The sequence below is a fragment of the Triturus cristatus genome, chromosome 3_2, assembly GCF_964204655.1.
Source record: "Triturus cristatus chromosome 3_2, aTriCri1.1, whole genome shotgun sequence".
In the NCBI taxonomy this organism is placed as follows: Eukaryota; Metazoa; Chordata; class Amphibia; order Caudata; family Salamandridae; genus Triturus; species Triturus cristatus.
This window is the reverse complement of record NC_140584.1, coordinates 667,908,602-667,932,751: the sequence shown is the minus strand read 5'-3', so window position 1 is coordinate 667,932,751 and position 24,150 is coordinate 667,908,602. Positions and strand designations below refer to the sequence as shown.

Below are 24,150 nucleotides of genomic sequence, written 5' to 3'. Positions count from 1 at the left end.
TTTTTAGCGGAGGGCCGGGCCTTGCTGTTTGTAGGATAATGTCTCTGTCACGAAAGTTAAAGACCCTCGCAATTATGGGCCTAGGAGGGGCTCCGGGTTTTGGACGCCCCCCCCCCCCAGGAACTCTGTGGGCACGTTCGATAGAGAAATAGCTGGAGAGACGTTTGGGCTGGAGTTTGTTGATCACCATATCTTCCACAAAAAGATCCATTGCCAGGGACCCCTAAGATGCGGCTGTTGTTCCGCCTCGCCCTCCCTTCATAATCAACAAGCTCCTCCATCCTCTTTTGCTGATCTTGGAGCTGAGTTACCTTCAGTTGTAAAGTGGAGGTGTCGCACACAAGAACTGTCGTAGTGGTTTCAACGTCTTTAACCCTAGAGTCCATTTTCTTAAGGTCTGCCTGCAGGAGAGTCACTTCTATGTTCACTGAGTCAATGCGTGTCTCTAAGGATGTCCGTACTCCTGCTATGGCCTCCATAACATCTTGAAGGGTGAGGTCTTTGGCGGGGTGGGCGAGGTTGAGAAGCTTTGGGGCCTTCTCCCGGTGTTGCGTCGGTATCCCCACCTGGTTTGGTCCAGGCGAATTTTGCCAATTGTTTTTGGGCTTGGGATTTGAGTCCTTTACTGCTGCCCATCGTCGAAATTAGGAGACAAAAGATTTGAATAGATCAGCCTGATGCACCTGTACTCGCTGCCGCCTGCGCGGAGGAGAAACTGCCTCTTGCCGGCCTGTCGGTGTTCCAGGTGGTTCTGGTAGCTGGGCAGTTAGCCTGAGTGTCACCTGGACTGTCTCGCTGCTACAGGCCCCTCTCAGTCAAAGCGTGGCACCGGACTGGTGATGACCCCCATTGAGTCCAACAGGCAGCTGTATGGGGTGTACTCACAACCACCTGCGTCCCTAAGTAGCCCCCGGAAGGCTGTTTTGGGTCAGTCGTAAATCTCCCCGGATCCACATGGAAAAAAGCGCAGAAGTCCCCTCGAGCGCCTCAGCAGTCCAGGCCGGAGGATGGAGCGAGGGGAGCCAGTACCACTTCCAGCTAGGGTGCCCGGTCTGCTGCGTGGCCACAACAGGGGTTGAGATGGCAGATAGGTGGCCTATGGACTGCTGCCTCTAAGGCCTCACTTCGATCATTTCTCCGCCGGGCGCGTTGCCTGTCTTCGATGTAGGGAAGGTGAGGCGGGCACCCGGTCGGGTCAAGGGGGCCCACGCCTGTCACTCCCCGAATCCGCAGGATTCGCCGCGGTGTGTGGGGCCAGTCAATCTCCGGTTATTCACGGCTCCGCCGCTAATGGCGTCTCGGAAGAAGGGGCGCTCGAGGAGGCCAGAAGATGCGGGGGGCAAGTTGCTAATCTGTGTGTTTCACCACCACACAATAGGAGGGGCGGGGGCCCGATGTCACCCCCGCCCGCTAGTCTCACCCAGAGTACAGGAGAAGGGGTCGCTGCCTGCCGATCTCGCCGCTAGGCCCCAAAGTCGGGGCCTCGATTTCACGTGGCCTCCCGGCTCAGTCACCGTCTCTATTGGGCCGCAACGTTCTCTTCGTTGCGGCACTCCCAGCCACAGCACTCGCTCGGCACCTCCTCACCTCTGCCTCTCGTTAGTCTCCGAGGGGAACAGGGGCCCAGATCGAAGGCAATCTCGTTTCCGGGAGCAGCGCCGCCAGTCGCCACAATCACTGCCGAGTATTTCACAGGCCGCCATTTTGTCCCTCACTGAGCCCCTCCACTTGGCAGCTCTTCAGCTTCGGAGCGGGTCTGGGCAGACACTAGAGCAATGCCTCTGTGCTGGGTCGGCTTTGTGGGAGATTCCCGGGTTCAGAAGGGAAGGGCTGCGGAGCCGCCTTAGAGAGCGACCATTCCCAGCGGCCGCTAGCCGCGCCCCCTGAATGGGGGCTTTTTATTGAATTTGGGACACATGCAAGTGTGTGGATAGCCGGTTTCTGATAGGTACATGTGATATATGTATAGGGGCGAGTATTTTATGTACAATATGTAACGGATGTTATTCACTTAAGATAGTGCGTGGGGCATACATTCCCACATCCTAATAATGGCATTTTAAATTTTATGGATGATATTTTATTTTTGATAATGTGTAGGACATATAACGTCGCTATATAAAAGGGTATTTAGAGACTCACTTTTCTGGTGAGTCTGAACTTGTACTGATCGAGGTGATATATTATGGTGAAATTGTCTTACATGTTGTTTTAGGACATTGATTTCTTTTAAGAAGTTTGAAGACAGAGCTAAGTTGAATTCCCACTTACTTCATACAGGAAGTGCCATAACTGGTGAGTGCCTTTTCAACTGTGTTAGTTAACTTTGAGGTAATTTTAGATTTAGATTTGAAGCCCTTATACATATGGATATTCTTGTGTACATAGAGTAGTTTTTCTACTGATCAGTAAAATCCGAAGTTGGTTGATTGTGTTGGATACACCGTATACCATCTGTAGATTCTTAGTTCATGGTGAGTCCAAACAATGTGTGATGTGCACAATGGAGTTGTGCATGGGTTGCTTTGACCTATTCAATTTTGAAGGTAGCACGGGTGATTCCATTAGATGTTCTGACATAGGTCTCTTTTTCTCTTTTTGCCTTCATTTTCACTTTAATATTTTAGGTGTCTCCTTTTCTTTCACTTTTTACTCCTTTACCTTCTTTTAATAATTTTCTTTGTAGTTAATCACTTCTTATTTCCTTTGGTCATAATTTGCAATACTGCAAAGTGCATAAATATGTTTTTTTCCTTGCATGGTTAAAGCAGTGCACTGAGCGTTTTGGTAGTCTCACCCACAAATTGGTGGAGGTTTATTATATATGTAATATAATATAACTAGGATATACATTTGTTTGATGACGAAGTCTGTGGTTAATACCAATAGACGAAACATGTGTTTGCAAAAAACTGTGACTGCTGGTAACTTTGATGAAGATCTGAAGCACAAACAAACATTACGAGATATGGAATAAAGACCAAGGAAGAACACTGAAGACAACTACTATGTGAATTAATTACTGTCATGCACTACGTGATTGTGGCTCAGGAAATTGATTTTGTATTTAGTTATATAAATGTGGATGTATTTTCACATTGAGTGACAACGTAGGGTAGTAGTTGTTGTATTCTTTTTCCTTTGAGCACTATCTGAAGAACTTTGTAGCTATAAACATATCATCACATAACCGTGCGCAGCCTATACCCCACTGCCCAATTTTGATGACAAGTTTATAGAACTGCACATTTGTGACTTTCTTTACGAACGAGTTCTCTAATTTGGCTTTTTTCTTCATGGTCTGCTAGACACCGCAGCTGTCGCCAGACATTATGTTAGTATCACTAGAAGACGGGCTTTGGTTCTTCCCACAGTTTGTGAACAAATTGCTCAGCTATGATTAGGAAAAAAAGTAGTGTGCTTCCAAAATAAGTGCTTGCATTCCACACAGCTGTGATCACTTTGTTTATCCCGCTGTCTCACCCTGGACTTTCAGGGGTACACACATGACATTCTTATGCTATTAAAGTGTCTTAGATAACTAAATAAGTGGTTTTCTCTGGCAGCAGCAAAGACATCAGGAGGGGAGACCTTAATCTACGTAAATGTTTACGTCAAACTTGACAATGCAATTGCCACTTGACCTATTGTGATCAACAAAAAAGAGTGTTTAAAGTCTTACAGAGAGGAATTTAGGCTCCATCCACTTGTTGGTCTCCCTCAGTGCAGGATTTGATTGAGCCAAAGTTGTATGTTTCCACTAAAAAGACTGCATGTATTGCAATTTTTGGTTTGTGACAAAGGTTTATACCCGGTGCAGCAGGATAGAGTTGATTATGGTGGTAGGTCAATAATCATGGCAATAGGCCTGATCTTTTCATTCTGAAATTGTATGATAAAGGCTCTAGGCATGATATATTTATTGTGAAAAGCATAAATTAAAGCTTTTAGGAATTTGTGTGTAGATTATTTTTCGACATATGTGTAATTTTATAATTGATGATTACCAGTTAATGAACACTTGAATACGTCAGTGTTGGGAAAGGTGTAAAGGCTTCATTCATTCTTTAGGAAAAGGCATGGCAGATTTCATAGGTTTGATCTGTGTACTACGAAACGTTCTTCTATCAAAGTCAATAGGCCTGCCTTTTTATTGTGAAAGGCATGACAATAGGCTTTTAAGGGGGGATTATCATACTGCACTAAAGCCTGAAGGCAGGTATTTTGTTACAAGGATGTTCACAGATTAGGAATAGTATGTAAGTGTTTTGGTGACCAACTCACTGAAAGTGGTGAAGTAGAAAATATGCACTGCAAAGGAGGAATAGTATTTTACTTTACGCACTGTAACTGTAATTTTGTATATATTTGTACTTATTACTGTATGCCAGATGTTTGCCATCTCAAAAGCTTACACAAGCATTGGCCTTGAGTTGGGTATGGTGGCAAGCCATTAATAAATGCTATTATGCTGAATTGTTATGAAACGTTACAATAAAGGCAGTAGGCCTGACATTGATTGTGAAAAGCATGTTAAAGTCAATAGGCATTTAAGGATGGATTGTTCTTGCTCTGATTTGAAGCCTACAGATAGGCTTTTTAATAAATGGAATCTCATAGATTACCATAGTAGGCTAGGACTTTGGTGTTGGTTAGCCTGTCTGACAAACTGAATATAGAAGATTTGCAATGTGAGAATCATTGTCAAGCCCTGTTGGAGGAGAGAGAGAGTATTTTGCTTTGCAACCTGTAATTTTGTATACATTTGCAAATTTATGACTGCTCTATAGTTACGTTGTGGGAAAGTTTATACTCCGTACAGTAGGCCTGAGTTGATTATGGTGACCAGCTAATTAATGACAAAGGTTATATGCCTGATTGGTGTGCAGGGAAGTGTTAGGCTGAATGCCATAGATCTATGTATATGGAATTGTGTGTGTGGGGGGGAGCCCATATAAGCAGTAGGGCTTGCTACCGAAAAGGGCTGGTGGGGAGCGGGGGGACTCGGACGGAGGGGGCGGGAAATAAAAAATGAAGTACTTACCTATAATTCTGACCGTAGCCTCTTCTTCCTCCGCCCTTCTTCTGCAGGAAGAACACAGCCTCCCAGAATCCCCTGACCAATCACAACGCTGCCTTAGCCGTGGTTCGACGCTCAGACGGGGGCTGGTAGGCTGTGCATGTTCTCCACGCAGGCTTTAATATGGCCTGCGTGGAGGATATGCACAGTGCGCGTAATGCTTTGGCCGGCTGTTCATCATGCACACTTTCAGTGCTACCACCATTCCTCACCCTGTGACGTGGTGAGCCTAGCCTGCCCCCATGGCTTCAGCTGCAAGCTGAATACAGAAAACAAAATAATAACAAACGTTATCCTTTCATTTTTTTATATTCAGCTTGCAGTTCAAGCAGTGGGGCGGTGCTCCTCCACCTTAGCAGAGGAGTCGCCACTGCATATAAGCCTGGGCTGCACCACAAACATGTTAACCCCTTCGGTGCTCATGACGGAACGGTTCCGTCATGACCCACGGTTGAGCTGTGCTCATGACGGAACCATTCCGTCATGACCACGCCCGCGCAAGATTCCGTCAGCACAGCGGCGGAATCTGCGCAGCATCGAAGGGGTTAATAGAATAGCTCTAGCATGATAAATATACACAGAGCTTGGAAAGAGGCCCACTTTTTCTTTGTAACCTCTAGCGGAACTGCTCGCCTAATGTAATTCCATCATTTTTAAATTGTATGAAATATATCAATTGAACTTATAAAGGCATTGCTGTACCAAAATCAAAGAGGACACTGACTGCCAGATCTCTTTCTTATTAAAGACATTTACTTAATGAAATAGTTTATCAATTTTCAAAAACAAATATTGAGTTACAACACACTAACTAGTGCTACAATCTATCAATTCATTATACAACCATATCAGGATTGAAAAACAAAGTGATAGCTAAAATTAAGTGAACAAGGTGTCCGTAAATGATGGCTAACCTGCCGTCTCTAGGCAAAAATATAAAAACAGTCTTCTGGTACCAGCACTAATTCATGCTAGACCAACGTGTACAATGCTCAAATTAAGTGCATCTAACATTGGTTTTTTTGGTCTAAGCCCCAATGTCTTTTTTTTTTTTTTGTGTATCTTTCTTTAAAACGAATGTTGTTGGTCCTGGATAGTGAGTCGCTGCCTTTAGTCCTCCAATTATGGCTTCCTCAGGACAGTGCGGGACCAGAATCACCCAAGCTTACACAAACAACATGCAATAAATGAATTTTGACTATAAAGAAATTATTGAATGGACTCACAAATAAATGTAATTTCGAAAATTGCACTGGGTTGTATATCTTTTTAAGGCTACTCTAAGGTATGTGGTGCATGCCATTTGAGACAGTGGTGCTTTTGGTAACACGTAGCAAAGTGCATCAATATTTAGAAATTGAGGGTGAATCATGCCAGGAATGTGTAAAATAGTCCATAGGGAAAGCAACCAGAGAATAATTACAATAACATAGATTATTGCTAGACCATGAAGAGGAGAGCAATCAACCTGTGCAAAGATGGTGCAATTTGTGCTCAGTGAGAATGGGCCCTCATCCACATCCACCCAGGGTGTTAACTGAGCAGAAAGTGGATCTCCACGTTTGGGGACCATAAGGCAAAAATATCACTTTCATGTGAAGGAAGCTCTGCTTACATACAACTGTTTATGACCAGGATCTGAATAAAAATAGGATGAAAAGAAAAATTGTAAATAACAGATCGGAAAAAAAACAATAAATAAACTGGACGTGACATATAAGGAGCTTTCCGGAGCCAATTTGGATTCGAGGGCCAATTATAAGCGAATGTATCTGTAGAAACCCTAAAACTGCACAGGATCTGTATGACCTTCAAAGTTATATATAGCCGGTGCTGTAAAGGCAACTAGCTACTGAATGAAGCAGTAGCAGTATTAGGATTTTGTAATAGCGCACATAAAGAGTGCTCGCAGTTATATGTAGTTGATCAACAAGTGGGGTTCGTACTCTAATTTTGAAATTTATGTTGTTTATGTCAACTGTGTAATAGACCATGGTCTAAATAAACAAAGTTTTGAACTGAATCCTAAGAAAATCTTTGGGCCACCATACATAGGTTCAATCTGCTTTGCAAAGTGATATATGGAACGGGAACGGTCTTCATCAGGAATAAAATCACCAAACACATTCAACAAAGGAACCTCCGCTCTAGAGTGGCACCTCGCCTCAAAAACCCAAGATACAAAAAAAACGCAATGGGTGGCACATCAGTTTCTGTTCAAGCAGCCAAACTATGGAACTCTTTACCCCCAACATAAGATCCACAGATAACCACCTTATCTTCAGAAAACTCCTCAACAATTGTCTCTTCCCCACATAACCACATACAAAAAATGGATATAAATATACTGAATATCTCCCTGTATATAAGCATTTATTTGTACTATAGATATGTACCTGTATATGTTTTGCTCTGTATAAATAGAATACCTTTGCTTAATAAAAAAAATATATAGATATTCATTAGTTCTGCTTAACAAATGTACATATTACTGATAGTTACATTATTCTATGTTTTTAACATGTATATTAGTGACTGCATAAATAAGTAAATCATTTATCATAAATATTTATCCACAATTGCTTCGCTATTGATCTACAAAAAATATATATATATAAAAATAAATAAAAGTAATTTAAAGTACAACAACACTTGAAAGCCAGAGTTTATTTAATGCATCTTTAATCTACATACACTACTTTCCTTTATGCAACTATATACCTTCCATGCACTTATGAATCTATATATTTATTAATTTTGGATCTATATATTTATTACTTTACTTTTCTTCTAATTCAGCATATCCAATTCACTACCCTATTTCTCACCCTATACCGCTCTCAATATATCCTCTAGTTCAACTCTCTGACTCATCTTAAACCTTTTTCTACTACTATTTCCAATGCACTAGCCTATTTCTTCCCTATGCCTTTATCAGTATATCCATTACCTCCACGCTCTCACTCATCCCATACCCCGTACCACTACTGTGACCCCCAAAATAACCCTTTGAGACTCTTCCATACTTCACCCATCCATGTATCATCCCATACCTCTTTTTACTATTCCGATCCCCCAAAACAAGCCTTTCTAAACCCTCACTCTGACTCTTCCCCCCTCTACTTCCCCTTTACGTCCCCCTTACTCATCCCAAACCACCACCTACTGCTATGAGCTCCAAAAAAAACCAACATTTTAAATCCCTCCACAGGGGTGTGGAATGTAGTAAAATATCTACTTGTTCATGGGGAAGGTAGCTTCATTAATCTACTTGTCCTGTAACAAATTCCACTTGTCCCTTTGGTGCCATGTAGTGCACCATCAAATAATGTCAGCACTCTCATTAGAGAAGAGCTTGGATAATAGCCTTTCTGGTTATGCCAGGCTCATAGTATAGAAGGATTTAAATACTAGTGATTTCCTTATTTTGCCTCTTTTCTGCAGATCTACCCATTCATCCTTTCATTCATCCACTGATATCTAGCATTTTACCTTTACATTGTTATCCATTCATTCTTTAATCAGCCTATTCCAATCTGTTTGTCCATCCATCCATCCATATCCAAACCTGCCCATCCATCTCCAAACATATCCATTTATCCATCTCAGCCATTCGTCCATCAATTTACCCTTTCACTCATCCATCAATTTACCCTTTCACTCATCCATCAATTTACCCTTTCACTCATCCATCAATTTACCCTTGCACTCATCCATCCTTTTGCCTATTAATCCATCCACACTGCAGTCCTATCTTTTCACCCTTTCCTTCATCAACACATCCATCGTTCATCCACCATCCCGTCACTCATCCAACCTTTCATTCATCCATCCATCTAGCAAGCCACACTTACATTCACTCATCTATCCATCCTTTCACCCACACATCCATCCTTTCACTCACCCTTACACGTTAATTATGGGCCTTTGTCTGCCGAGCTGCAGACAGACGAGGCCCATCAAGGACTCCACCCCCGCTTTAGCTGCTAAAGTGAGGGGTTCACAACGCCCCTGGCCAAACCTATCCTTCCAGCTCCAAATCTATCATTCAAACTCATCCATCTCTCCTTCCTTCTTTTCACTCATCCATCCATCCTTTTGCTCATCCACCCATCCACTATCACCCCCTCCATCCACCCTTTCACTCCTATCCATCCACTCTCTCACTCATCCCACCATACTTTTGCCCTTCCATCTTTCACCCCATCCATCCTCCTTTCCGCTCATATCCAACCACCTTTTTTCCCCTCATCCCTCCATACACTGTTTCACTCAACTTTCCACCCATCAATCTATCCATCCTTACACCCACTCCACCATGCATTCATCCACCCTTTCATCCACCATCCATCCTTTCACTCATCCATTCACTTTCACCCCATCCATCCTTTCACTCACCCTTGCACTCATCCATCCTTTCACTCATCCATCCTTATATCTATCCTTTCACTCATTCATCCATGTATATATCCATCCACCCTTTCACGTCAATTATGAACCTTTGTCTGGACCTGCAGAAAGAAAAGGCCCATCAAGAACTCCACAGCTGCTGTAGCTGCTACAGCGGCCTGTTCAGATGACCCTGGTGCAAATTGAGATGAGAGGCCCAGTGCAAGGACAAACAAGCATTTACAATGCAACGGTCTCGGCATTGTTAAAGTTAGAGCTATTGGCATTGCTCATGACAATGCCGTTTCTTTAAATGTTTTAAAAACAAAAACATAAACAAAAATAATGTCATGAGCAATGCCAATAGCTCTAACTTTACCAATGCCGAGACCATTGCATTGTAAATGCTTGTGCCAATTGTGCTCAAGCAGACAAGGCCCAGCATGTGGGAGGTGGTGTGAAGGTCTGTACCACTTGAAATGTAACACAGAGCTCTCACACTCAGTAAAAGGTCGCTGGGCGAAGCATTGATAAGATTTTAAAACGAACATGTCTTTATTATAAATGCAGATCTCAATTAATCGTGGGGTGTTAAATTCTGCACATACGGGTTTCCGAGTATAGTTGTCCTTGCCACATCCCCACAATTTTCTCCAAATACATTTTGGCGGGTCAAACATGCTGACATTTAGCGGAGGACAATTTTCAGTAAATCGTAAGTGCAGTAAGCCCTGAACTGCCGTAGTGGTGCCTCATTTTCTGATAGAAAACTTTAAATAGGAGCTATTTACTGTACCCGGTTTCCGTATTTACTAGATGCAGTAAATACCTCATGCCCATCATCCCCACCTGTGAACCAGCCTTAGATCAATAGTAGAAGTGAAATGTTCTCAGGTGAACCCCAGAGGTCTCTAGCTCGTTTAACTTGGAAGTTATAACTCCAAACAGGTGTGTAAGGCAGCTTCCACCTGCTGATGTATGTGGCAATGCCAAATCAGGGGCTGGCATCATAAACCCGTTAAAAGATTACTCTTCTCTGCGCTTCGAAACATCAGTGGTACAAATACCTGCTACTCGAAAACTTTAAAACGTACAATGAAGTGACAGAGGTTAACAGTGGTTAAAACAAACTTTAAGTGAAGCACTGAAGAAAATTGCAAGTCCTTCGAGTATTCTGTGCTCCAGATGTTACCAGAGGCCCCTGGCATTTGGCAATGAAGCTGCCTAATATCTAAGCCCCTGTCCATCAAAGTGCTGTTTTTCTGGTGCGTAAGTTTGAGGGCACCTGGTGATTATGGCGTTGCCGCTTGACGGCTGGTGGTGTATTTTTGCATTTATTGGGCACAATAGAGACTTTCATCGGCCTGGGGTGCCCTATTGCCTCAGTGATGTGTCTGTACTGGGTAGGTGCCGCAGGTGGAGTAGAATGACAGATATTTCATAGACAAACTGCAATATTGTGATAACTACATCTGGTTCCGGGGCTGCTAAGCTGGATCTCCGCCACCTACCAGCGGTGAGGGTCTGATGGGTGTTCCATTGGCAAATACTGGGATAAGTGGGGGGTGAAGGGGTTGATGCCAGCCTAGTCAAATTGGGGATATTGTCAGAATGCCAGGCAGAGAAATGCATCCTTTGGTGAAGGGATATTTTATGACAACTTCACCTTTTGGGCTGGAAAGAAGCGTATGCTGCATGGTGAGTATACCCGGTAGGCAGAGACTTGTGTCCTGCAGTTGGTCATCTGGGCAGATCTCTACAGTACAGGGCTCTTGCTGCTCCTTGGCAGTGCACCGGTCTCTGGAAGGCAGGCTGAATGGCTCTGTGCAGGCAGGCAGATAGCTCAGGGCAGTGTGTGTGTGGTAAGAGGCCTGTTACGCACGCTTGCGATCCTCGTAGCTGTCGACCAACAATTTCAGTGATGCATTACAGCCCTCTGACCGCACACTCCGATGTAGAGACAAGGTGCTGTAATGGTCAACTCAACCTCATGGAGTTTACAGGGAAAGGTCATTAGACCTTGCAGCGGTGCCCAGAGAGATACCCCCAATCATTATGGACTGCCATTAACCAGGCGGCAGCCCATTCAAGGAAGATTACTGCCTCAGGGGTAAATCTTGGCCCCACTTTTGGTGGCCCCCTGTCCAGCAGCAGTCTATGGGTCTTCTGCAAAAGCACTTGGAGTTGGCACCCTGGTGATCTGTGTTTTTGGGGGAGTGGCATGGAGTCAGATATCACACATTGAAGAGATGAGTAGGGGAACTTGAAAAAAAGCAACAAAACATAGGATTGGGCACTAGTATGTAACCGTTCCGGACTATAACCCTTACAAATATACTCAGAAACTCATAGGCAGCCCTGTAATTATTAGAGGGACGGGTGTAGTCAGGTACACACAGACATGTCGAGGAAGTTAAATTAAACCCTCGTATAACAACCCCCAGCCGTATTATCGATTCAGATTATTGCCCCTCCCTGCTGCCAGTCTCTCACTCCCCTTAGACCTCTAGCTGTCTTCCTCATTGGCACCTCCAACATGGCACCTGGGAAACCACCTAGTCCAACTTGAGGGATCCAGCCCATCACTTCCCGTCTCCCACCTTTGCCAGGATCTCTTTGGCAAAGTACTCACTACATTGTAAACCCAGACCTGCCGAGTAGCGCTGTTCTTGTCTTCTACGCCCCGCAATTATCTTGAAGTGAAAAGGGCATAGCGCGTTTGATGTAACCACTCTTTAGCATTGTATACCAAATACCTGTAACTACTGCAAAACCAACCACGTTTTGGCGGGTACCCCGTAACGGAAATGCTAATGTACTTGTTTATAAAAAACTAATAAAATACTTTGAAATCAGAAACGCTAAGGTAATAAAGCAAGACACATTCTCTCACCAAAAGTCGATCCCAAACACAAAGGGTTAGTTAACTGCCAAATATACGGCACTGAAATCCGGCACAATAACGCCTACACTGATGACGATGGTACCCAGTGCGCCACATCGACATACAGACTTATTTTAGACGACTGCAAATACCTGGTGAGCAGTAGCAGACACGTTCTATATGCACTGGGAAGTCCTAATGAGTAGTACACGCACGAATGTACTGTCAGAAGCATGTAAAGAGACACCAAACTAGCAGGTGACCCCGTACTGTGAGAGGGCCAGAGGCATGTACAGAGACACCAAACTAGCAGGTGACCGTCAAGGACAGAAGAAGTCGCGCGTGCAAACATGGCGACAAGCCCTTCTTGCTACTCTTCCACGCAATGACAGACAGACACCCACAGACAAATACAATAAAGCATGCACGGGCGCAGTGCGCACTGACGCAGGCTCTTGTGCGTCCTGTGGTTGGCGCCGCCGCCCTACGCTAACCTCCGCGCGCCCGAGCTAGCCATATCACTGAGCGCTGTCACCGCGCGCACCTGCGCCAGTGTTGCCTTGGCGACCGTTCGCCAGACTGGGCGAGGCAAATCTGAGGGTCTCTGCACTGAGTGCAGCCTGCGGATATCAGGGGATTGCTTCTGGGGAAGTAAGATTCTGTTCATTTTGGAAATAACTTTGTGGAATGTGTAACTTCAACGTTTAGTACGTGCCCTTAGAATATTGTTTTAGTGTACACCACATTGAACGTCGGTGGTTTTCTGCAGAAAATTTACTCTTTCCCACGCCCCACGCTCTTTGTTGTGACGTACCAGCCTGCAGGATTGGCTAAATCTGTTCTTGGCATTACCCCTAGAGCACCCCAGCCAGTGCTTACTTTGTAAAACAGTAAGTGCTTGCGCTTTCGAATATCAGGAGTAAAGCCAAGGCTGCTTACTCTTGATGTCAACCTCGTGCCTCTTTAATCTCTCTTTATCTTGCTTTCACGTCCGTGGTTTCTTTTTCATCCCCTCTTTCTTCCATTGTCAGTTTCAGTATTCCCCTTCATCTCCTTCCACTCCTTTGCATATTACTCTCTCTTGCTCGGGGTCAAAGTTTGTGGCGGAAAAATAAGTATCACTCCTCAACAAGTCTTACTTCGTACCGGACACTCGCCTTGGAAGGTGAACTGTGCCGAGCTGTGTGACCTGGAGAGAGGCGGCCGGCCGCGGTGGCGGAGCTGAACGCTGCGGGCGGCTCCGGCCGCGGTGGCGGAGCTGAACGCTGCGGGTGCGGGCGGCTCCTGTAACTCGAGCTCGCGGCTTCACACGTGGTGCGGGCCCCGGCCGCGAGTGCAGGGGGAGAGACTCGCACTTTGGTGACCCTCGGAGCGGCTGTGGTGAGAAGTACGGGAGAAGTATGCCGCGTTGAAATGGGGCCGAAGATCAGGAAACCAGGAGTTGAATCCTCCAAGGAACGAACAACACGGGAGCCGACAGCAGGGTGAGAGGATGCCATTAAGACACCGCCTTTCTCCGAGGCGAAGCAGAAATGCCTCGGAGAAAGGCAACTGCGGTTTCGAATTGCGTGTTTTCCTTTTCTCTCCTCCAGCCATTGGCTGGAGGAGATAATTAGACTTCTTGAAAAAAACACGCCCCGAATCCGAAAAGGACTGGGCCTGATCGGAGAGACAAACCTCTTCTCCAATGGCTGGCCAGCATTCAAGAGACCAGCCAATGGAGAAGAGGCGAGAAGAGGGGCGGGTTCAAGCCCCTCTTCTCCAAAACATGAAATCTCTCGACTTTGGTTCTGCCTTCGGCAGACCGGATGGTCCCGAGACCTAAAAAAGAGGGTGGGCCTAAGGATTGCACAAATTCCCCATGGGGAAACTACTGAGCTTTAATGTAAGCCCCATAGATGTAAGATAGGAGAGGCCAAGGAGAGCGGGTCAGGGCCATCAGAGGGAGCAGCAGAAGGGGTGGGGTTACCAAGTACAGGTACCGGGTGAAACATAAGGTGTACAGGAAAGGCAAAGTGCAAAGGAGTGTTGTGCAGGAGCTGCATGAGAAGGGAAAGCATGGCGCTTTACTGTAGGCTCCAGGAGGAGAGGGTGAGGAGAGATCTTGTGGCCGATTGAGGCCCATGGGTGAAGCACAGAATAAAAGGCAGGGGGTCACAAGGTTCATTCAAGTCAAAGCAGGAGCCAAGAGGCCGATAAGGCAGCCTCTTACATTCCAGTGATGTGAGTGTTCTGGAGATGGTCCATGTTCGTCTCATGTTCGAAGAAAATGAAAGGACCAGGGGAAGGCCTGTAAGCCACTCTAGCCTCAGAAGAAAGCAAAAAGGCTCTTACCTGACAGTGCTGTGGATGTTTTATACAGAGGTGCAACTTTGAGCTCTACTCCATCATGTTGTTCTTCTGCTCTGGGGAAACTAAAGTGCAGACCCCAGCTTTTGCGTTGATCTTTCACTGCCAATAAACTGCGCAGAGGTACTTATTAACTTGCTGTGACCAACAGGATTGAACAGCTGTGTATCGGATTACCGTAAAACTGTCTACTTGTCCTTTGGACAAAATAGAAATCTAGATGTCTCGGGCATCGGGAGATAGGAATTCCCCACCCCCGCCTCCACTATCCTTTTCAATCCAAATAACCCACTACAATGCCCACCACTCAAATTAATTTAATAATTCACCATACTAATCCTTTATGGGTTCCGGAATAGCGTGCTACTCTCCGAAAAAGTACTTCAACACCTCATCAGGGGTACTTGCTGCCTGAGCGCACACTAGCGAGTTTGAACATTCATTACAAATTATATCACAACACAATTCTAGGATAGTAGATCTCGATCTTTTATTGTCTTCTGTTGGAAGTAACAGTCAAAAGTCAACACATGTTTCGTAATCCAGGGCACTAACCCATGACTTCCTCGGGGCTAGAAAAAATTATTACAAAAACCCAGTTGTGTATGGGGAAACAATAAACACTGTGCATGTTCAGTGTAGTGGATGCCCAAACCACACTCCCAATCTATTGCACCAAAGTTATGTTCGAAAGATAATTGTGCCTATTTACACACAAATTGGTGATGCTTTGTGCAAGTATATCGTACAATTTCCACAATTTCATTCTGCTGCCGTGTGACACTTTGCACTTGACTATATCACTCAATCTGTAAGTTTGTGCGTAAGACTTGCAGATTCACAGTAGAAAGTGGTGGGTAGTAAGTGCAGTTATCTTTAACTCTCATTGTGTGGGTGAATAACCAAATAAAGTCTGATCCCTGACCAACATAGAAAATGTCATACCTGTCTTAGTATTACAGACCACTTTGAACCTAAAAAATGAGTAAGGCAAGACAACATTTGAGTGAATCACCCTTCTGGGAATTTGAGACATATCCATTCTATGAGATAGCCCAAGACGAATATCCTACCTCTAAACCGGTTTTAAATTCCGTCCTGGCTGGTAGGATATGGGACTCAAATCTAATCTGTGCAGGAAGTAAAAGACTGTATAAGTAAACTTAACGATACCGTCCATGCAAAACTCTCCTGAGGGTATGAAAACTGTCTCACCTGCAAACTGCACTGAGTATATCAATTGGTCCACTAACACCAAATCTTGTGTTCGTTGTCTAAAAATAATCTGGTCCACTAACATCCAATTCTTGCATCCATTGTCAAAAAACCATCTACAATAAACAAAATTTAAAAAACAAGCATTGAAAATGCAACAGGTCTCGCCTTTGATTAAGTTAAAGCCATTTGCTTTGCTAATGCTATTGTACAGCAAAGCAAATGGCTTTAACTTAATAAAAGGCGAGACCTGTTGCATTTTCAATGCTTGTTGTTACTGAGGTTCGGTTTTGCAGCATTGCTGCAATATAGGCTCCCTGTAACACAAGCATTGAAAATGCAATAGGCCTCGCCTTTTATTAAGTTAAAGCCATTTGCTTTGCTAATGGTATTATATAGCAAAGCAAATGGCTTTAACTCAATAAAAGGCGAGGCCTATTGCATTTTCAATGCTTGTTTATATTCTGCAACTAGCAACCATTGACCAAGCCAATACTCCTGACTTGTAGGTATGATGTGACTTGTTTTATCATATATCTGGACGCAGCGACAGGAACAGCAAAATAAAATTAGGGCGACACACTATGCTAAAGACAGATTTTTAGTTTACGTGTTTTTAAGCCACGCCCTTAATTACATTGACCACGCCCCTTTAAGAGACCCTCCAGTTTTTTCATCCCCACTTAAAGCCCTGACTTCACAGTTCCCTGAGGGAGCTCACCCTGCTTTGAGGAGGGACCACCCTGCTAGGAGGGACGATGTCCTCAAGCTGGCCTAATTCTGATGTGAGGTATTCTGTCAGGCCTGGCTTTGTACCTCACACCACTCTGCGCTCTCCCAGTTACAGATTTGCATTTCCAGTTACAAATGTAGGCGACAAGTGCCGGGATGCAAAGCCATATAATGAAACCCCCCAGGGCTGTCTGGGCCGTTCACAGCCAGGTGGGAGATCCCTGGAGCTGTGACCGTCTTGTGTTTCACGAGGACCTGCCACGTTCTTGTGAGTCAGCGCCTGTTCGCCTCGCCAGTATCTACCCTGGCGCTCGCTGCAACAACAAAGAAAAACACAACTGTGGAACATGGCAACACGTTTCTTGGCACTTGGAAGGGGAGCTGGGTCTTCTTCGAGAACATAAAAATGAGTTGTGTGAGAGTCAATGAAAGCTATGCTTGCACTCCGCCCCCCACACCCCTCCAGCCCTTCCCCCCCTTTAAATTCCCTATTGTTTTCCGTGCATTTGGCTGCACGGTGTGGCTCAAGGCCGGAAGTCCACGAGGTGAAACAGCTGACAGAAATATTCACTGATTAGCCCTGATTTTGAATTTTCCAGGTCTTCAGGGCACTACGTTTAATACATATTGGATTTATTTTAAGAGCCTATTAGGGTGCTTAAGGCGCCTACTGCAGACAGCCGAGTGCCCAAACTCAATGGGTTTCAATTGTAGTCAGATAGCTCAAGAGGTTCACGTCAGCTGCGAAGTTTATCTTAACATGCCACAGGCCCCAGTACTGTAGGGAGGTAAGTCACTCGGTTAAGGCGCATGCTGCGTAGCTGTGCGAGTTACCTGCACATAAAATGACCCGGTTGGGATCGGGTCCCCCGCTTCAAACCACACCACTCAGCTTCCGCAGGGGGGCGATAACAAAGAGGCATTGAGCGCTGAATTCGAAGCAGGCTCGCGGTACCCGGCTGCAGAGAATGTCATGTTCTAGCGCCTATCCTGGCAGGATACTGTGTCTGTGTAAAATTCTTTCAGCACTCACGCTTCTTGCGTGGGTCTTCCTGGTTAGTGAATATCACCCGAAAAAGAGCCTGTTACCACTCCGGGTTTAAGGGCCAAAACGGTGTTCTCGCAAATGGTATAAAAGACCATCTTTTCAAGAGTGTTTGTGGTCATGCTGTTAAAAAAAAGCAAAGGTGTGGGCTCCAGCGCAGACTCCGTGTCCGCCATGTCCGCTGCGGCGACAAGACCGGAGGTAAGCCGGGGAAAGCGAAGGCCGAGACGCCGTCGGAACCCGGCGGGAGAGCCTCTTCTGCTGCCCTGCGTTCAACTGCTGCAGCGCCTGACCGAGCAGAGTGAGCCCGGGTCCCCGACACTGCAGGCGCGCGCTGCAACGCCAACAACAACTCTCTCTTAGAGCGTCCCAGTTGGACTGCCTCGCATGACTGGTTTCTTATCTTTATGTGGCCATGTGTTTGGCCCCATAAAGATAAAAAACCTTTTACGCCAGCAGTAAGTCGGGGCAGCCAGTCCAACTGGGACGGCTCTAAAAGAGAAAAGTGTACGTCACGAGACGCTCCTTTCCAATGGCTGGCCACCGTTTAGCATAAACGGTGACGCCAGCCAATGGAAAGGAGGGGCGGGGCTTAAAGCCCACTAGAGAAATCTAACCAAAACATTAAATCTCGCCAGCGAGACTGCACATGTCTGCGCAGTCTTACGCCAGGCAAGACCTAAAAAATATATCCACAAAAGGATGCCCAGCTAAGTGGAGTATAAACATTGTCTGTTGATCATATGGCTCGGGTGTTTCCATCACATTAAGTACAAAACGGCAGCAGTTAACTATCTGTCCATCTAGTGTATTTATGTTCAGTGCAACCTTGTAGCCCAAATTCTGTAACCTGATCCAGTGTAGATATGAAGTCTAGCCACGGAGTAAACCTCGCTGGTAAATATCACAATCAGGTAACCTACCAAACGTCCCAATGACACCATCCCAAACTCTAATAGATGGCTCAGCTAAGCCACCAGGAGGTGCAAATAACACACCGTCCGACCAAGTCTGGCAATATAGAGTAGGGTCAAATAGTGGAAATATTTGAAGTATAAATGGAGGGAACAGAATGTGCTACGAACATGCCAATAGTAGTATGAGTACAGCTCACCTGAAACGAACGCCAATCCACGTCACGCCATCAGGTGCAACTAAGAAAGGGCACTGTGTACGGCCCAAGCGTAAAGACTACAAAGGAAAAATATCATGTGAAAACTGTCAAAAGCATAAGCCAATAGTCTGCTCCGCATACAACCTATTAAGATGACCAAGCCAACAATATCTCTCTAATAACGCCTATCCATGTCCCGTTGACTCTGTGTTTCCCTCCGACTTGTTTAACTTGGTCCGCACCGCGTAAGAATGTATGACATCACTGAGACACGTCATCTAGAACGCGACTCAGTAACTTGGGTGGAAACGGGTGCCATATTGAAAGACCCACACGTCAAACAACATAAAATTATCCTGGGATTCATGAAAGGTAATGCATTGTGCCATAAGATGAAGCACATTCCAAGTGTCAATTAATGCTGTCTTGCTTCAGATGGCTCCATGCTGGCCATCAGTCAATTCTAGAGTTGCAAATTAAAACCACTTGCACCCAAATCAATACATCATAAAGCACCATGTGTAAATAAAAAATCCGACCATTCAATGTAAATTCTCTCGACATACACAAGAAACCTCAACTCATTTTAGTCCTATTAACTTTCTACTGACTACAACAATGCTGTTGAGATCTAAAGGTCAATCCTAGATCATATCCAAAATTGGAGTCATTACCTGTGTATGTACGTGATCCGTGACCCCAAAGCCATACATTTATATAAATTGTGTAAAAATAATCCCATGAGCGCCAATTGGGGGAACTAATATAAATATGTCCCATTATGGCTCCTATTTCACTCAGTCGCTTCATTACTATAGAATGTATCGCAAGAGTATGTAAAACACAAAAACACAACCTACAGCTCAAAGGGGGAAATGTAAATTCTTCACAGTAAACCCAGAATAAGACCCCGGTTCATAACTATACATGGTAATGCACCACGTTCCTTCACATGATGATAAGTGTTTAAAATCAGAAATAAACTCCTGTCCAGGTTGGTTCAGTATGCTCTCATGCACTTGGTTCTCTAAATGCCCAATTTTGACAAAGTTTCAGGTTACAGAATGTGCAATATAAACATGTGACCAGTTCAGCAACCATACTTCAGATTGATACAGTTTGTGATAAATACACATGTAAATATATTCACAGGTGGTTATATCCAACTAATACAGTGCACATAATTAGTCACCCAGAAAGTACTGTAACTCGTGGTCCAAGTTTAAACCACATTCAAAAACTCTCGGACGCATAATCCAAGTGTCTTCCCTATGTCTAAAATGTAATTCCCTATTACCCTCTCTGGGGTCTGCCTCTACATGATTTTAAATATTCAGGAATCAGCCAGTGCACAGCCGTTGGTAGGTGAATTTGTATGGGTGTTCTGTGCACCAGGGTATCTACATGATTTATGCCACAAAGCGTAAATGCCTTGTGTGCCCTGCGAGCTGCAATCCTTAATGTGTATAGCCATCAAATATCTTTTATCTTGGATTTTTATTGCTCTCTCATGCTTACTGATTCTGTCCTTAAGTTGTCTAATCGTACTTCCTATGTGGAACTTATTACATTTATATTTAAGCATATATATCACGTATTTAGTGTTGCAGTTCATTGCATAACTGATTTCATAAGATCCAAAAAGGATTTCTTTTTATCCTTTCCAAATTTGCATATGCCACCGGTACCACATTTGTAATTGTCAATAGAAATGAATAAATAAATACAAATGTAAATGAACATCTCTGCGTTTTTATATAATACACAATACTGTGTGGGTCCCTGCATAAAAAATGCAGGGACATTTGTTTACATTTGTATTCATTTATTCATTCCCATTTACAATTACAAATGTACTTTCGTGCCTTGAAATTATTACTCTGTTTGTACGATTTGCATACGTTTTTGGGACTTTTACATGTATTTTGATATTTTATCAACAGACGTTTTCTGCTCATAATTTTCAGTGTTCTTATCATAAAATCTGGGGTATTTTCTGGTTCCTCCAGAGCAGCCCACAGTAAATAACACATTGTAATAGACCTTCTTTTTAATCCCATCATTCTGTAATGTACTTCACAAAAAACTTAGTTTTAACATCATCTTTTTCCCATACTGCTCGCTTCCATTAATTGTCATCACCACTTGGTGTATATCAGTTAGTAATCACTCTTCTTTTCATGTCATTCAAGCACGGTGAAGCACACTTTCCTCATCATGCTGTATATAAGTTACAGCTATTTCTACCACATTTCATTACAGCAGACAATCAATACAGTTTGTCTTGGCACCAGTAGATTTTGAGAACCCAAGGCATTAATTTTCTCAGTAAATACCCCCTTTTAGCCATCAGCTTGCAACGTTGATAGACCCCTAAGAAGTGAGTGCAAACCCCACTTGTTATTCGACTTCATATAACTGCGAGGACGCGTTCATATGCGCTATTGCAAAATCCTAATACCCCTACTGCTTCATTCAGGAGCTAGTTGCTGTTTACAGCACCGGCCATCTATAACTTTGATGGACTACAGCTCCTGTGCTGTTTTGGGGTTTCTACAGATACATTGGCTTCTAATTTGCCCTGGAATCCGAATTAGCTCTTGGAGTTTCCATCCCGGAAAGCTCCTTGTAAGTCACGTCCAGTTCATTCATTGTTTTTCACCAAGTTTATTTCCAATCAGTTATTCTTTTCATGCAATTTTTATTCAGATCCTGGTCATAATCAGTTGTAGGTAAGCGGAGTTTCTTCACATACAAGAGCTATATTTACCTCATGGTCCCCAAACGTGGATATCCACTTTCTGCTCGGTTAATTCCTAGAGTAGATGTCGATGAGTGCCCATTCTGACTGAGCAAACATTTCACCATCTTTGCACTTGTTGATTGCTCTCCTCTGCATGATATGTCAATAATCTGTTATTGCAATTCTTCTCTGGTTGCCTTCCCTATGGACTATTTTACACATTCCTGGCATAATTCACTCTTAATTTCCAAATATTTGTGCACTTTGCTTTGACCTACAAGAGCACCACTGTTTCGAACTGCATGCACCACATACCTTAGGGTTGCCTTCACAAGATATACAACCAAGTCCTATTTTTGAAATTACATGTATTTGAGAGTCCATTCAATAATTTCTTTATACTGAGAATTTATTTATTGCATACTTTTTTGTAAGCCTGGGTGATTCTGGTTCCACACGGTCCTTGGGAGGCCATAATATGATGCAGAAACGCGTCAACTCTGACTGTCCAGGATCAACAACATTCATTTTAAAGACAGATGCACAAAAAACCCATTGGGGCTTAGACCAGAAAAATATGCAGGATGCAATTAATTTGAGCGATGTACAAGTTGGTCTAGCATGAATTAGTATTGGTACCTGAAGACGGTTGTTCTGTTGCCTAAAGAAGGATAGGTTATCCGTCATTTGCAGATACCTTGTTCACCTAATTTTAGCTATTACTTTGTTATTCAATCCTGATATGGTTGTATAATTAATTGATAGATTGTAGCACTAGTTAATGGGTTGTGACTCACTATTTGTTTTTGAAAATTGATAAACTAATTAAGTAAATGTCTTGAAAAAGAAAGCAATCTTGCAGCCAGTGTCCGCTTTGATTTTGGTACAGCAATGCCTTTATAAATTCAATTGATATATTTCATAGATTTAAAAATGATGGAATTACATTAGGCGAGCCTTTCCACAAGAATTTACAAATAAACAGTGGGCCTCTTTCAGAGCTTTGTGTATATTTATCCTGCTAGAGCTATTATTTTTGTTTGGATGCCATAGGTCTGTCCTGGTATTATGAAAAGTTATTGCAAATGCGATAGGCCTGACTTATTTATTGTGAAAAGCATATGGTAAATCCCATAGTCCTTTAACATTGGATTGTTATCACAGTATGTTGTAGTGTACAAATCTCCAGAAATGTAGATTGAGGCATGTTCCATTGTACCTAGCCCTCACTGCAGCCCAGTCAACTGTCCTGTTGTGCACGACCCTACCTATAACCTTGACTGTGGAGTCTAGCAATGATATAGGCATATAGCACCATGAAATCAGCCTATTGCCCTTTTTGAAAATGGCGATTATAATTGATGCACTATCTACTAGTATGATTAAATGCATTGATGAGGAGAGGTGATCACAATTCTATTTGTAAAGATCTATGAGCACACTGCCCAGTCCAGGTGCCTTACTGGCAGGGTTGTGGCTTATCGCCATCTAAATTTCGTGGAGATCGAAAATAGGATCAGCATACGAGGGAGCACATTGCTGAGCAAGACCAGCACTCTGGTTAGAGCTTGATTTAAGGCAGTAGATGTTGGCAAAGGGATTTAGCCATTGATTTGGAGTGATATAGGAGCCTAGACTAGTGTTTTGGATGTTAGACATTTTGATGGTATTGACTAGTTGCCAGAATTCTTTAGTCTTTGAGGACCACATAAGACTCCCCTTTTTTCTTTTCAGTTCAGTCTTTTTTTTTTTTTTTTTTTTTTTTTTTTAGACACAACCTCATCTTTATATCTTTATCGCTAGGCTTCTTAGACAAAGCATTGCAAAGAAGTCTGTTAGTTGCAGAGCATGCATTGTCAAACCACCTTCGCTGGTGTCGAAATGAACTGAGAGCTCAAATAAGAAACCCCTATTGATTTGCTCAGGACAGCAAAAGAATCAATAATGACCAGATGTGTGACATCTGAAAAAAGACATTAAAAAGAAGGAAAGGTAGTTTTTAGCAAATTTGGTCATAAACGTGCTAAATAGGGCAGATTTTCACACCGATCTAAGGCCACTGATCTTAACTGAGAGGCCAACATTGTCAGTGGAAGCATACTAGCTGAAACTCAAGGCACTGAGAACACCACAGCCAGAGGATTATGATCCTCAATATCTTTTCCAACAACCTACCCCAGCAAAAGACAGTTTGCTGCTGTTCCTGAAAAAAAGTTGTAGTCTATAACGGTATTACATCTCTTAGCAAAACGTTAGGAACAGCTGTATCGGCACTAATCCCAGAATACATTCACTAATTCCCTCTCAATTATATATCTGGCGACTATTCGCCCACCTCCCTCAACCAAAGATAGTTCATGACATAAATATATAGTCAATACCTGTATTACACCTCCTACCAGGGCATTCATGAAGTCGCTCTCAATTATATATCTGGAGAGTATTCGCCCTCAAGAATTGGACAATGAATCCAAATCGAGGTTAGAACTGAAGAGATCAAATACAAATGTGCTTGGGCGTAATTTGGCATTAAAATCTCACCAGAGTAACATAATGAAGGCTGATGAATTTGTTTTAACTGGGGAAACACATCATCAAT

At 43.7% G+C, this 24,150-nt stretch overlaps 1 protein-coding gene across 7 annotated transcripts in view; it reads left to right on the top strand.

The window, feature by feature from the left end:
• ARMC8 (armadillo repeat containing 8) overlaps positions 1 to 24,150 on the top strand; it is an 811,657-nt gene that overhangs the window by 15,566 nt on the left and 771,941 nt on the right. The window contains exon 1 of one of the 7 annotated variants that reach the window (XM_085648659.1): positions 2,216 to 2,295. The exons of 5 other annotated variants lie outside the window; for them this stretch is intronic. The gene's annotated coding sequence lies outside the window, so the exon portion shown is untranslated. Of the gene's footprint in view, positions 1 to 2,215; positions 2,296 to 24,150 lie in introns of those variants that run through there. One more of the 7 variants, XM_085648658.1, reaches the window with a different exon arrangement.